The 13,954-nt window shown below is 37.6% G+C and overlaps 1 protein-coding gene across 2 annotated transcripts in view; it reads right to left on the bottom strand.

Annotated features, from left to right (window-relative positions):
- Positions 1-13,954, bottom strand: part of ZFHX4 (zinc finger homeobox 4) — a gene marked incomplete at its 5' end in the record, with an annotated part of 158,929 nt that overhangs the window by 110,071 nt on the left and 34,904 nt on the right. The window lies entirely within an intron of this gene.

Consider the following 13,954-nt stretch of genomic DNA (forward strand, 5'->3'; position numbering starts at 1 on the left):
AGCAAGCAAAAAAACTGGGAAAATATTTATATCACATATAACAAAGAGCTAGTATTCTTAATCTATAAAGAGCTCTAATACATGAATAAGAGAAAAACTGAACACCTCAATGAAAAATTGTGCAAAGTATATGAGCATACAATTCACTAAAGAATTTAAAGAAAGTTTGACCTCACTATTAATAAAAGTAGAGTAACGATAAATACCTTTATTTACTATTAGGAAACATTTAAAAGAATAATAGCCCACAACATTGGCCAGGATATGAACATTCTCAAAAATTGCTCGTGCAATATTAATAGACCCAACCACCTGGTGGGCAATTTGGAAATATGTGTTTAAAAATGCATGCCATATAATGAAGCAATTCTCTTCCTACAAATTTATCATAAAATAATTAGGAAAGTATATAAAGAAACACAAACAAATATGTTCCTAAGAATAACTGTTCACATTTCCTAAATGCCAAGTACTGTAAATAACACTTTATCTGCTTTAATCCTTAGAGCAATCACATTCTACTGATGCAAAAGTAAAAGACTTATGTAGGTGAAAGAATTTTTCAAAGATACAATGAGCAGAGCCAAGGATCAATACCATGTCAGTATGATTTCAAAGTCTTAACCACCAACTTATAGAAGGATAATTTTTACTTATTATTATTATTTTCTGATTCGAAAATGTCCTAGGACAGAAACAGAGCGACTAGGACAAAGGATTGAAGATCCAGAGACATAAAGAGGAACAAGAAACAAATCAGACAGACAAAAATGAAGAAAGACAAAGAAACAGAAAGAGAGCTGGAAAGGTAAAAAGACACAGGTGGAGAAATACAGGATATGACAGAGAAAAGAAGAGGCACATTTTGAAATTATTAATACTGTATCTGATTTTTTTCTTTTGGCTGTCTTCTTATTATTTTTTGAAATAAGTATTACTAATGTAATATACATATTTTTAAAAATAAGTGAATTGACAGTGGAGGTAGGGAACACAGAGTTATCTAATTGGTTATATGCCTAGAGCACTACTAAAGCAAATAGGCTGGGAGGTTTCGTAAGTTTGGATCTTGCACTAAAGGCAGAGGGTATAATTCCAAAATGTAAACCAGTAAAGGTTTAGTAAACATTTCTGGGAGCACACGATAAAAGATAAAAGAAACTTCTGGTCCAACTTAATTCCAAAGAAGGCCCGGAGTGTGGTTATTCTATGTTGTTGATCTGGGGATACACATATAGTTTATAAATCCATACAGAAGGAAAGACCAGTATCATTTTTAATGGAAACTATAGTCCCTATTTGCATCCCCAAAGAATGTACATGTGCGCACCTATGTACTCACACGCACATGTGTGCATGCTTACACATACCTCATAAGACAACACAAAAACAAAAATAAACCCGGAAAACTTTTCAAGTGGCTATGACAATGCTAAATGGAGAAGCACTAATGGTGGTGGATCAACCATGTCAATTTAGGACACGAAGAACTAACTATGTCACTGTAGAGGCTTCACCTTCTTCGATTACACTGCCTAGGGTTTGCAGCTAAAATTAGGTAAAAAACTGTTTCTGCCGGAATTGTCTAGAACCACATATTTTTAAACAGCAAAAGATGAAATATATATGAACTGCTACATGCAAGTGTTTTCCATTCTTTTAAGTCATTGCCAAATTTTTTAAAGCCATAATTTAGAGCCATACTAAATATGATTAAATATTTATGAATGAAATGACATTTTCCTTTTTCTTATCTTCGTGAAGGTAATTGAAAATTATGAATAACACTGTCAAAACTCTAAGCTTGGGCTTCCCTGGTGGCGCAGTGGTTGAGAGTCCGCCTGCCGATGCAGGGGACACGGGTTCGTGCCCCGGTCCGGGAAGATCCCACATGCCGCGGAGCGGCTGGGCCCGTGAGCCATGGTCGCTGGGCCTGCGCGTCCGGAGCCTGTGCTCCGCGGCGGGAGAGGCCACAACAGTGAGAGGCCCGCTTACCGCAAAAGAAAACAAAACAAAACAAAAAACTAAGCTTCACAGAACTTTCCCCAAATTGACTCCGAATGTCCAGAAAGGACTGCAGGGGAGGCTGGAATCAGTTTGAGCATCTTTCCTTAAGAATTAGTTTCTTTCTAGCAATAATAATCTGTTCTCAGCACCAGGGTGGTCCATGCATGCTGTTCACGACCGCCTTAGGATACACATTGCTTGTAAAGACTACTCTTGATGAACTCAGTTCTCTAAATGCTCATCATCAGAGCTGGAGCAGTATGTTACAAATGCAAATAAATTGAGACTTTCTTTCCTAAGTCAATATTCTGACCAGAATGAAGCATACAGAGAATAATATCATGTATAAACCAACAAAAACACCAAAGACATGAATTTGTGGCCAAAGTGCTTACCTAACAGCAGGTGGCAAACTATAGTTTTATCTTACCTTCTTTCCCACTCATTTCCCCCACAATTAGTTCCAAAACTTCTGATAAAGGTGAGGTGAGAAAGCAAATAGTTTTGCTATGGTTTAACTGAACCTATACCAGAGACGGAAATAAAGGTGGCAAATAGGTTTCAATTTGCCTGCCCCTTCTTTTTTTTTTTTTTAAAAAAAACATCTTTATTGGAGTATAATTGCTTTACAATGGTGTGTTAGTTTCTGCTTTATAACAAAGTGAATCAGCTATACATATACATATATCCCCATATCTCCTCCCTCTTGCGTTGCCTGCCCCTTCTAATCAACTGGTAAGCATTGCCAAGAACACTGTGTCAAGAAGGATTCTGAGTGGCTTTATTAATTACTGATGTCTACCATATAAACCCAAGGGAGACAGTGGAGACTACCATTTGATTCTATTCTTCCTTGGCTTTTATGTCTAATATACTTCCATTCTTAGTTAGGCTTATTCTCAAATGTCATCTTATTTTCATGGAAATATAAACTACTAGATATAAGTCGGGTTTTTTTTGTGTGTGTGTGTGTAAATATTAACATAGACATTAGTTAGGCTGAGATACCCACTCAGCAAGAGGTGATGGACTGAAAGATTTAACCAGGTAGTGAACAGAGATGAGGGAACACATGACCCCCATCGCATGTGAGTCAGAGGAACGGATTTGCTGTGAATTCCAAGGGCCTCCAAGAAGCATTGCAAAGAGGAAACGAGAAATTCCATATTTAAGCTTCCTGTAGAAGATTGGGTGATGTGGGGAGACGAGCGCATATTCCTACTAATCAGTACAAACTGTTTACCCTATTCTTTTTTTTTTTTTGCAGTACGCGGGCCTCTCACTGTTGGGCCTCTCCCGTTGCGGAGCACAGGCTTCGGACGCGCAGGCTCAGCAGCCATGGCTCACAGGCCCAGCCGCTCCGCGGCATGTGGGATCCTCCCAGACCGGGGCACGAACCCGTGTCCCCTGCATCGGCAGGCGGACTCTCAACCACTGCACCATCAGGGAAGCCCCTACCCTATTCTTATTACAAGTTTGGGTCTTGTCAGCTTCTGTATTATAAAAAAAGTATGAGAAAAATGGCTTAAAAAGACAGTAAACATTTCACTCTCTGAATGATTATGCGTTATTTTGTTATTTTTATCATTTATTTTCAAAATAGTTTACAAAGGTTTAGATGAGTGCTTATAGTAAAGGAGGGGAAAGGCGACATTTAGATTCAGGTCTGAGTTTGAACCTCAGCTCTGTCACTGAATTGTTTTCATTCATCAATTTCTACATTTGACAAAGGCATTAAGTATTATATGTAATGGGAAAACAAAACAAATCAAAATATTTCACAGAATTTACAATGTAATTAGGAAATAGAGCAGGAAATTAAAGCGCGGAGAATATTGTAAAGATGCATTTTGGAAGCAGAAAGGCAAGAGTGAACATGGCTAGCAACTGAATTTCTTTCATACGTACTATGCGTCCTGCTTCTTTGCAGAGTTATTTTGAGGATACGAGATAGCATACAACTTCTTTTACTGTAAACATACTAATTTACTTCTTACTCTATTAAGGTTGAAAAGAACACAGTCTGGTATCTTAAGTCCAGGCCATGTCCCTTAGGGGTCAAATTTTTCACTCTAATCATACAACAGCATTGTTAAGCATTCACAAAACAAATATCAGTCTTTATATAAAGTCAATACGGTTTTAGAACATCACTCCTAGATATAAATGCAGAAAAATTCTCCTTGAACTGTAGACATCCTCAGGGGAAGCTTTCTGATAACGACAAGCATCCAAGACCCTAATCTTGGTTAATCACTAACAGGTTAGCATCTCTGGAAACAACACAGCCTAAGAGCAGAAGAATGTGTGGTCTGGTTCTCATAGAATTTTAAACCTGGGACAAAACATAGGGATTTAGAAGGTTATTTTTTTATAATCTGAATTAATAACACATTATCAGTTTGGTAAGAAAATATGAACAGCAATTATCAAGCTTCCAGATATGCAACATAGCTCAGAAATAGAACGTGTTTGCTACTGACTCTGTAGAGGAAGAATATATAATTTTTAGTACAATATAATTAAACAATCGATCAAAGCATCTTAAAACACTGCAAAATCTTACATTATTGGTACTGAATTAGCAATTAACTGAGCTCAGTAAATCCTATTCTATCCTCACAACACCTATAATAAGATAAACAACACGTACTGGGTAAAAATGGAAAATAATTGCAGAGCATAATGCATTTATATCATAATGTACTTTGTTTCATTTATCTATATTACAGGATTATAACAATTCGAAATCAGCTTCTCTCTGCTCTTAGTTCTATAACTTTTGGTTGAAGAAACGTCTAGCCCAGGAAGTTCTAACAAGTTCCTAAAGAATCAGGACTTTCCATTTTCTTTCTTATAGACGAATAGGTAGCTAGTCAACTAACTCTTAAAATGGACACAGAATGCCACCTAAAACATCTTAGCAAGAAAAATGGCCCTAAATGAATGATGATTGATAGATGTTATTCTTTCAAGGAAACCTAAGAGCTTTTGATCTTGGACAAGTCACTTGGTCCTACACAGAATGATACTACTCATCTGGAAATTGAGAGACAATCAACTACGCAAGATCAGTTTATAGAAAAGATCAACTTTCTGCTAGACAATTGAGGTCAGAAGACTTCAAACTAGCATTTTATGAAATATTTACATTAAATTGAAGAAAATCATAAGTAACAGAAAATGGCATATCACATAGAGATGGTAAAAAGTCTCAACTGAATGTCATGGAACACAATGGTCCAGAATTGAATTGAGTACACATGGCATTAATTTTAAAGAAAGCCTGGATCTCTTGAATTTAGCAGTTCATTCCAAAGTCTTCCTTAAATGCTGTTCATTTTACTAAGTTTTTTCACCTAGATTATAACAGAAGAAGACAGCCATCTGTCAGCTTTAAATCATAATACAAATGTGAAGTATTATTTTATTAATCAATAATTAATAATAATTCCAGACAACATAAATTAATTTAGCTTTACATGAGTTGAAATAGGGGAAAACTGGGATTTCTAAGCAAAATGCTTACGTGAATGAAGGAGTGAATTAAAACTTTAAATATGGTAGTAACGATTGTATAAAGCAGGCAGGAGAAAAAAGGAATAGTTAAGTTGAAAGGCTGATTTGGAGGCTTTTACTAGGGTCTAAGTTTGAGGTAATACGGTAAGTTAAAAAAAAAAAGAAAACACACAACTAAGAAAAGATGCTAAACACAAAATTACAAAGTTTGGCAGTTGATTGGGTGGAAATACATGATAAGAGTAAAAAGAACATTTCAGAGTTCAGCGAGTGGGAGAATAGACATTCTGCTAACAAAACGTAAGCCAGTAGGAGTATTTGGTTGAGTAGGGAAAAAGCGAAAAAGTACGTCAGTGTAGATATATAGGTTTGAGAACCTTACAGACATCTATATGGAAATGGAATCTAGAATTCAAGAGAGCACTTAGGTAACAGAGAAGGATTTATAGACTACTAATGTCATGTGAGTAGATAAGATTATAAAAATGTTTAAAAATTACAATAAGACCAATGATGGAATCTTGAATAAAAGTGATGTTTGAAAGTTATAGAAGGAATTTTATTCATTCTTTCTTTCAGTTCCTATTACTGTGTTAAGTATCATCTAAGTACTGAAAACATAAAAACTAAAACAGAGGGGCATGATGGATATTTGGAAACCAAAAAAACTGTGTTTCCCTTTGTGATGTTTACAAGTATAATATATAGTCTTCCTGCAAATGTCTCTTGAGAACCAATTCCTTGAAAGGAATTTACCAAATGCTGAAAAAATTGTTACTCTTGGTTTCTGAAGTTACCATAATATAGTAATCACTTTTCCTTGGAAAATACAGTGAATTACAAAACTAATGGAAACTCTACAAGTACCAAATTTAGTGCGTGTGTGAAGTTTCGACAAGACTTTCTGAAAAAGAAAAAGTAAAAATCAAGGGTTTTGTTGCATACCATGTCATAATTAGGTGAAAGCACCATGGTTGTGTAAACAGAGTCCAATCACAGTTAACTGAAAGTCCATTGGTCAAGTTCATGGCCATTTAGTGAGATGGCTCTCAAGCAGTGAGACCACCAGTGGGGGTGAAATGATTGAGCCAAAGAGGTGGAACAATTGCCTCCCTCTTTTACACCAGATTCTTCTAGCCTCCTGAATGGTTGTTTAGTCTTCGCATCCCTCTTAAACTTTACATTATCACATGTAAAGATCCTTTCACTCTCTAGCATGTGACCAGAAAATGTTATTTCTAGACACATAAGAAAATAATTTTAAAAACTGGTATTTATTTTACATAGTTTGAACAGAAAAATACTGAGGATGTCTTATTCAAAACAGAATGGTCCAGAGCTTACTTTTTCTTTTTTAAGTGAAAAGTGAATGAAAACTTTCATATCAAAGGAATGAAGTTTTGAAAATGATGATTGGGGTGGATCTTGCTTTAATTCTCTGCTTAGAATTTCTATCATAAAAGCAGGAAAAAGAGCTCTACTTTTTAAAGTAATTTATACATCAAATAACATTACTTGGATTGATCGCAGGCAGGTTAAAAATTTCTATGAGAAGTGACACCTTACAAAGACATGTTACCAGAAATCACCATCGAGCCTAAAGAAATAAATGTAACGCTGAACACTAGCAATGCTATACTTGGCGTATTTTCAAAGACTCCTGCTCGCTTTAACTTTCAGACCAGGCCACTATATGAAATGAACCTTTTTTTATTAAAAAAAAATTTACCCTATATACTTCAATGTTCTTTGAATAATATGTTGTCCCAAAGCTGCAAAAAACTATTTTAATCATTAAGAAAATTTCCTCTTATCTATACACCACACATTTCATCGAATTCAGAAGGTTGTCCATGCATATTACTGAAGTATTATTATCAAATGCTCTAATTATCTCTAATTGTCTTTAACCTTGTCTCTGCTATAGACTCCAAAATGTTCACTGAAGTTACCATCTTTAGGAAAAAAAATTAAACTGTATATCTATCTCCTAGAAAATTTTATACAGGAAAATTCAGAAACTAATTGGATTTTCAACCATCCCTTTTGCTTTAGGGGCTTAAAATGAAAAAAAAAAGAAGTACAGTTCTACCATACAAAATGCCACTATTCAGTATGTCAGGACAAGTCTACCATTTGTAATCAATCACCCAAGAAAGGAAAATAAAAACTATACCTATACAACTAAAAATTTCATTTTATGGGTATCTGTACATACATTTGCAAATTGTGGACCTTACTATGAGCAAGGAGAGAAAACATAGCCTCTCAACTAATGTTCATTTTTCCCAATCTCATCCAAAGTCAAGTGTTTCCAAGGAAGGAGGGTCACAGAGCACTCCAATCTATGGCCAAGTAGCATGGGAATGATGGTAGATTCAGTGCCCCAGCAGAGCTGACTCTAAACCTGGGCCTTAAAGGATGAATATATGTTTCTTAGGGGAGGATGAAAGAGCATTTCAGACCGAAAGGACAGCCTGTGTAGGAACACCACAGCCGAAAGTTCATGTCATGATGTGGGGACAGCTAACACTCCAGAGTGGGGAGAGCAAGAATTCTTAGACTGACGTGGCATCAGAAAGAGCATTTTCCCAAAATCAGATTTCCAGGCTCTTATCCAGAAATAGAAACTCCAGAGTGGAGCCTGAGTATCCAGGTTTTAAAAGCTCTTTAGGAAAGCAGAGGACATAGAGCGAGTCTTGTGCATCTCCAGAGTAAGCCTAGGGTAGCACATACATCATTAGGAATGACTACACACTTTTAGTTGATGCTTTTCCAACAGCAAAAAAAAAAAAAAAAAAAATGCTTATAGAAAGTATAGCATAATTTGATTTTGTTGTCATCACCATTGTTTTTTTAATGGTCAAGATCTGGCCAGAAAAGCCACAGGGAGGGCATGGGTACTCACATTTATACTCCTTAAACAATGAAGGGGTTAAACTATATTCAACCACCACCTTTTTTAAAAAAGGCCTGAATTTTTCATCCAACAAATAGTAATGGAGTTTGACTGGATGAACTACAGAGCTGACCTGCCTATCTAGCATTCCAGAATGACACTGATGTATCATAATAGGCCTGGCCTTTAGAAGACACTAATATAGTAAGAGTCTCTAGATTTACCAGTTCACTACTGAAAGCATTTGCATACAGCTATGTAAACAGTGTGAGCATTAGTAGCCAATGTCATATTTCTAATGCCTACAGAGACGTCTTCTTTTTTTTAACATTTCTTACTCAACTCTACTTTGTAAATATGTTCCAGATAAACAGTTAAAATGAACTATGACTTAAGCTCCTTCATCAGGTCTCACCTGTCCTGGACAGATTCTTTCCCCAGGACCCATAGTTGGGAATTTTAAAGAGGTTTAGAGTTTCCACATGAAACCATGAATTAAATCAGGTGGTCACCACTGAATTTTACGTGTTCCAAAACACACGTGACTTAAAATGGCTATCATGGGTGGCAGTCATGTTCATGAAAAGTAGAAACGTCTTAGCAGACACCAGTGATGGGCCAGAGATCGGAATGATGGGAAATCTACCTAGCATGTGTCTGCCGTGCAGTGTGCAGCACGATGTTTGGACATGCAACATAGATTTTTGCCAAGTTAACTTAGCAGGTTCTCCCTCCAGAAGTTCAGAGGAGGACAGAACCCCGTCATGGGTGCAAATCTCCATCCAGTCTCCAAGATTCAATCTGAAGGCCTAAAATCTATGACTGCCAGCGGCAAACTCCATATTTTACTTTCTTTCAACTTCCTTCCTGTCCTACACGTCTCCTTTTTCTGGTCCTGCTGCATTGCGATACAAGCAGGAAATGTAAAAGATGTAAACTGTTTAATGAGAATAAAGTAAAAGTATGGAAAAGACGATTCTTACTCAAGTCCTTAAAGAAATAACCTTCTTTTAAAAAAAGTGTGTGTGGGGTGTGTGTGTGTGTGTGTGTGTGTGTGTGTGTGTGTGTGTTTTCTCACAAGCTAAGCTGCAAGAATTGTCAGACACACAGAATGGGAAAAGGAAATGGCCTGTAAGATGTCAGGCGATAATACACCTCGGAAGGTCAAGCTGGGTTGCTTGACGAGGGCCTTTTGGTCACTGCCAGTTCTGATTTATCAGGACGCTATTGATGGCCACACCAAAGAGGCCCTAAGGAAGAGGAGACTATTAAATCACTTGTTTACCTCAAGTGAGCACCAGTGGTACTCAGTCAGTGATTTTATTGATCCACAATACTGTTCAGTTAAGTGTGTTTATTTTGATTCTGCGATTAACATGCATTTGCTGAACGAATACTCACAGTGGAACAAAGTCTAAAATTATCCCTTCCACTCCCCTCACTTTTTCCTTGTGTACTGGTGTCATTTTGAGTTAACGGGTTATGCATTAAATGAACAGATATTATCATGTTTAAGGGTAATATTGAGGGCAGCTCTCAGGCCTTCTGAGATTTCATTTCCTTGGTACAGTCAGTGAGGAGAAGAACAGAGCAGGAGTCAGAAATTAAGCTTAAGGGGTGGGTCCCTCCTAGACAATAGGCTAAAGGAGGAAAAAATGAAAGCACAGTATATTCAGTCAAACTCGGGCAGGAAGCCATAACTCCAAGAGGGTCATGGTTAGGATTTGGTGTGGCTCGTTCACCTCACCCAATGACCATACCAATACCATCCCAACGCCTGCTCCATTTTCTACCAGCTCCCCAAACACACAATCTTTATTCTCTGCTTATTCCTCTTGCACGTTCTCATTTATCCCCTTTAAGACAAATATGTTGGGCCTACTTCTGTGGAAGAACCTTTAATTGTATATTGTGCCCAAATCAATCAAGCATCCGTTCCCACATAATAATATAACTGAAGAAAATAACATTTCTGAGATTCTATCAATAACTTCACTGTCATTGGCTGAAGGCTGGACAGCATGACCAAAAAAAAATGCTGGCTGGAGTTTTTCAGAAACTATTCTGCTCTTGTCTTCATTAGAGCTGAGGCTGAGAACATGGTCATTTCTGAAATAGGAGAAATAAAAGAAAGCCTTGCCTACTCTTGTCCCCAGAATATGTCTATCTGAAATAACTGGCTTTTAGAATGGCTGATATATGGAATGGGATACTCTCAAAATAAAAAATTTCTAATTATTTTTAAGTGTCTTCATTTCTGTTTATGCTGCAAGGCCCTTCCAGAATGTTTACACTTTCCAGAATGCCACTACCAGGGTACTTCTCATTGTTCTTACCCCTAAACACAAACTTGCCTTGTTTTCGACCCAAAAGACACATTTATCTCTCCTGAATCTTGGCCCACATAAATACGGATGGAATAACTCATTCCAGCTGTCTGTTTAGTTCATGAGATTTTACACTTGGGAATAATGATAGAGAGTAAAAAGAAATATTATAGAATCTCTGGACCTGACCTGGCTCTTGGCCACTGAAATGTGGTCTTTACACCTTTTGCCTGAGTTGATATTGAGAAGTAGGGGTTTCAAGTTAGGATTTCTCTGTTTATTCTTATTTCTCCCCCAATGGAGCCACAGTTTTAAAGTTGGTGAATTTCACAGACTTTAAACACATAGATCTCATTCATGGAAACACAGCCACCACTCTTTGGCATCCCTTCATGGTCCAACTTCCCTAGAGGGTGATTTATATTCCACTTCTGGAATTCCATGCACGTTTGGTTTTACTGTACACTCCTCTCTTGGAAATCTCATCCACCCTCATTATTCTACCTATGAATATGATTTTCAAACCTACATTAGCAGTCCCTAATCTCTACTGTATTACTTCTTCCCCTTGATGTCCTGTAAGAAACTCAAACACAGGTGTGCTAAAAAATTGTACTCAGCACTCCTTTCCTCTCAAGTAAATTCCCCATTTCTATTGTCTACTTCTGACACAATCGCCCTCTACCATGATGTTTTAAAAACAACTTAGTCACTTGTAACTCTTCTCCTTTCTTTATCTTTACCACTCTCATAAGCAATTTTCAAGTTTTGTCAATTCTATTTAGGAAAATTCTTTTAAATATTTCCCCTCCTCCTATTTTATTCTTCAAGATTCTATGTCTATTTTACTTGAATAAAAAGTAATGTCTGGGCTTCCCTGGTGGCGCAGTGGTTGAGAGTCCACCTGCCGATGCAGGAGACACGGGTTCTTGCCCCGGTCCGGGAAGATCCCACATGCCGCAGAGCAGCTGGGTCCATGAGCCATGGCCGCTGAGCCTGCGCGTGTGGAGCCTGTGCTCCGCAACGGGAGAGGCCACAACAGTGAGAGGCCTGCACACCACAAAAAAAAAAAAAAAAAAAAGTAATGACTTACTTTGTTTCCCTAGAGTAATAAGGGTTTTGTATCCTCGATACTAATCTATTCCCCAGCCAATCCACCCTACCCACTTCTTTCCCTTCCTCTTTCCCTCTCTGCCTTCCTTCCCTCTTTCCTTTCCTTTCTTCCTCTCTCTTTTTTTACTTACTTCCTCTTTTATTTCTCTAACATTAGTAAGCATGTTCTATGTGCCAGACACAGGAATACAAAGCCAAACCAAACAGGATCCTTTCCATCACAGCCCTTTAGATGAAGCTCTCCCACACACATATTCACCTTCTAGATAACACTCTCCTGCCCAAAACTAAAAAAAAAGAGACTCACCAAACAAATACAGGGTAAATTTCAAACTACTTACCTCACATTCAGCAATTCTCTTCCACCACCGTCACATTTCAAAATTAATGGAATCTCACCTTATTTTTGAGATCTAACTTTTTCATTGTTGTAATCCATGTAGCTTTAGCAATTTTAGATCGAAACTTATTAATCTATTTTATTTCAAGAGGAAGAAGAAGAAAATCGCATTTAATAATTTTAGAACCTGAATCCCTTCTCAAACAAAGGTCAGGACCTATAAATATAAAAGACACTATATTCATATCACTTGTGAATGACAATAAACTCATAATATTAAATTTTGACTTGTACTTTGCTTCTCTCCTGAGCATTTCATTCAATCACGATGAGCAAGAATGCCTATAAGAAAACGGAATTACTCATGTTCCCATGATAGCTGGCATTATTCTTCCCTGGTTATGCCCATCTTGGCATGTGTCAACACTACAAAACTTCTAAGGCCCAGTTCAAGAATAATCGCCATGATGCCTTTCCAGGTAACCCGAGTGGAAAGAATTCCCTGTCCCCTAGCCTGCCCCACCAAATTTCCTCATTTCAATAGGTTATTATTGGATTTTTCAAAGCATGGACTTTTAGGCACACTTAAGAAGTGGGTACATTGAAAAAGTTTTATTTTTTTGACTCCTAGGGAATATTCCAAAGTAACTATAAGGCTGTTGTATTATGATCTCCTAGAAGAAAGTTTATCACAGTTTATAGTTCTTTTCTTGCTATTCTTAAGGAGCAAAATGAATAGAAAGAGACGAAAATTAATGCTTAAGGACAACAGTTTCGAAATTTTTGAAATTTAACATGGACCTAAAACAAAAAAAAAGGACTGTGATCAAATCTGATAGGACAGTTAGTTCCTGGAGAAGACTCCAAGTGTCATAATCCTATTGCCTATGACAGAGCGATATGGTCTTGAGAGCCATGTACCTTAGTCTCTGCTGATCTAAAGGTTCAGACAAAGAACTTCCTAAATCATGGTTTCTGAGTGAATTGCCTTATGTGGTTCTATAAGAATTTGGTTATAAGAAAAGAAAAAAATAAAGACCAATCTGATCTGCTAATCCCCTTGGATTTTTATGTAAGAAATATGGATAGACTGTGAGTATTAGAAATTAAAGCCAATCAGTGGCTTTGGTTCAGTGACTAAATTTTTTTTTTTTTTTTTTTTTTTTTTTTTTGCGGTACGTGGGCCTCTCACTGTTGTGGCCTCTCCCGTTGCGGAGCACAGGCTCCGAACGCGCAGGCTCAGCGGCCATGGATCACGGGCCCAGCCACTCCGCGGCATGTGGGATCTTCCCAGACCGGGACACGAAGCCGCGTCCCCTGCATCGGCAGGCGGACTCTCAACCACTGCGCCACCAGGGAAGCCTGAGTGACTAAATTTTGGAAGGCATACTTCTGAAGTTAAAAAGATCCTAGAGATGGCCACTGCAACTTAGACATCCCAAACTTGCTCAATGATCAGCAAACTTTCAAACTTTCACCCATCCCCTGTCCAGTGTCTATAAGCAAGTGAATATACGTTACTTAACTGACCTAGTTAGATCAGCACAAGCCATGTGGAGAACCAGCAGCAAACACACTCATAAACCTCAGAATCCTAACAGGCATCTAGGGACCAGGGGCAAGGCTGGCTAGATGTCTTAAGAGAATGTCTCTAGGAGGTGGTTCCTCTCTACCTATCCACAAGAAAAACCAAACTTCTGACGAATGTGACACAAAAAATAATCTTGAGTGCCATTTTTGCAAAACCTT

This window comes from Grampus griseus, assembly GCF_964374135.1.
Source record: "Grampus griseus genome assembly, chromosome: 17".
NCBI classification, from domain to species: Eukaryota; Metazoa; Chordata; class Mammalia; order Artiodactyla; family Delphinidae; genus Grampus; species Grampus griseus.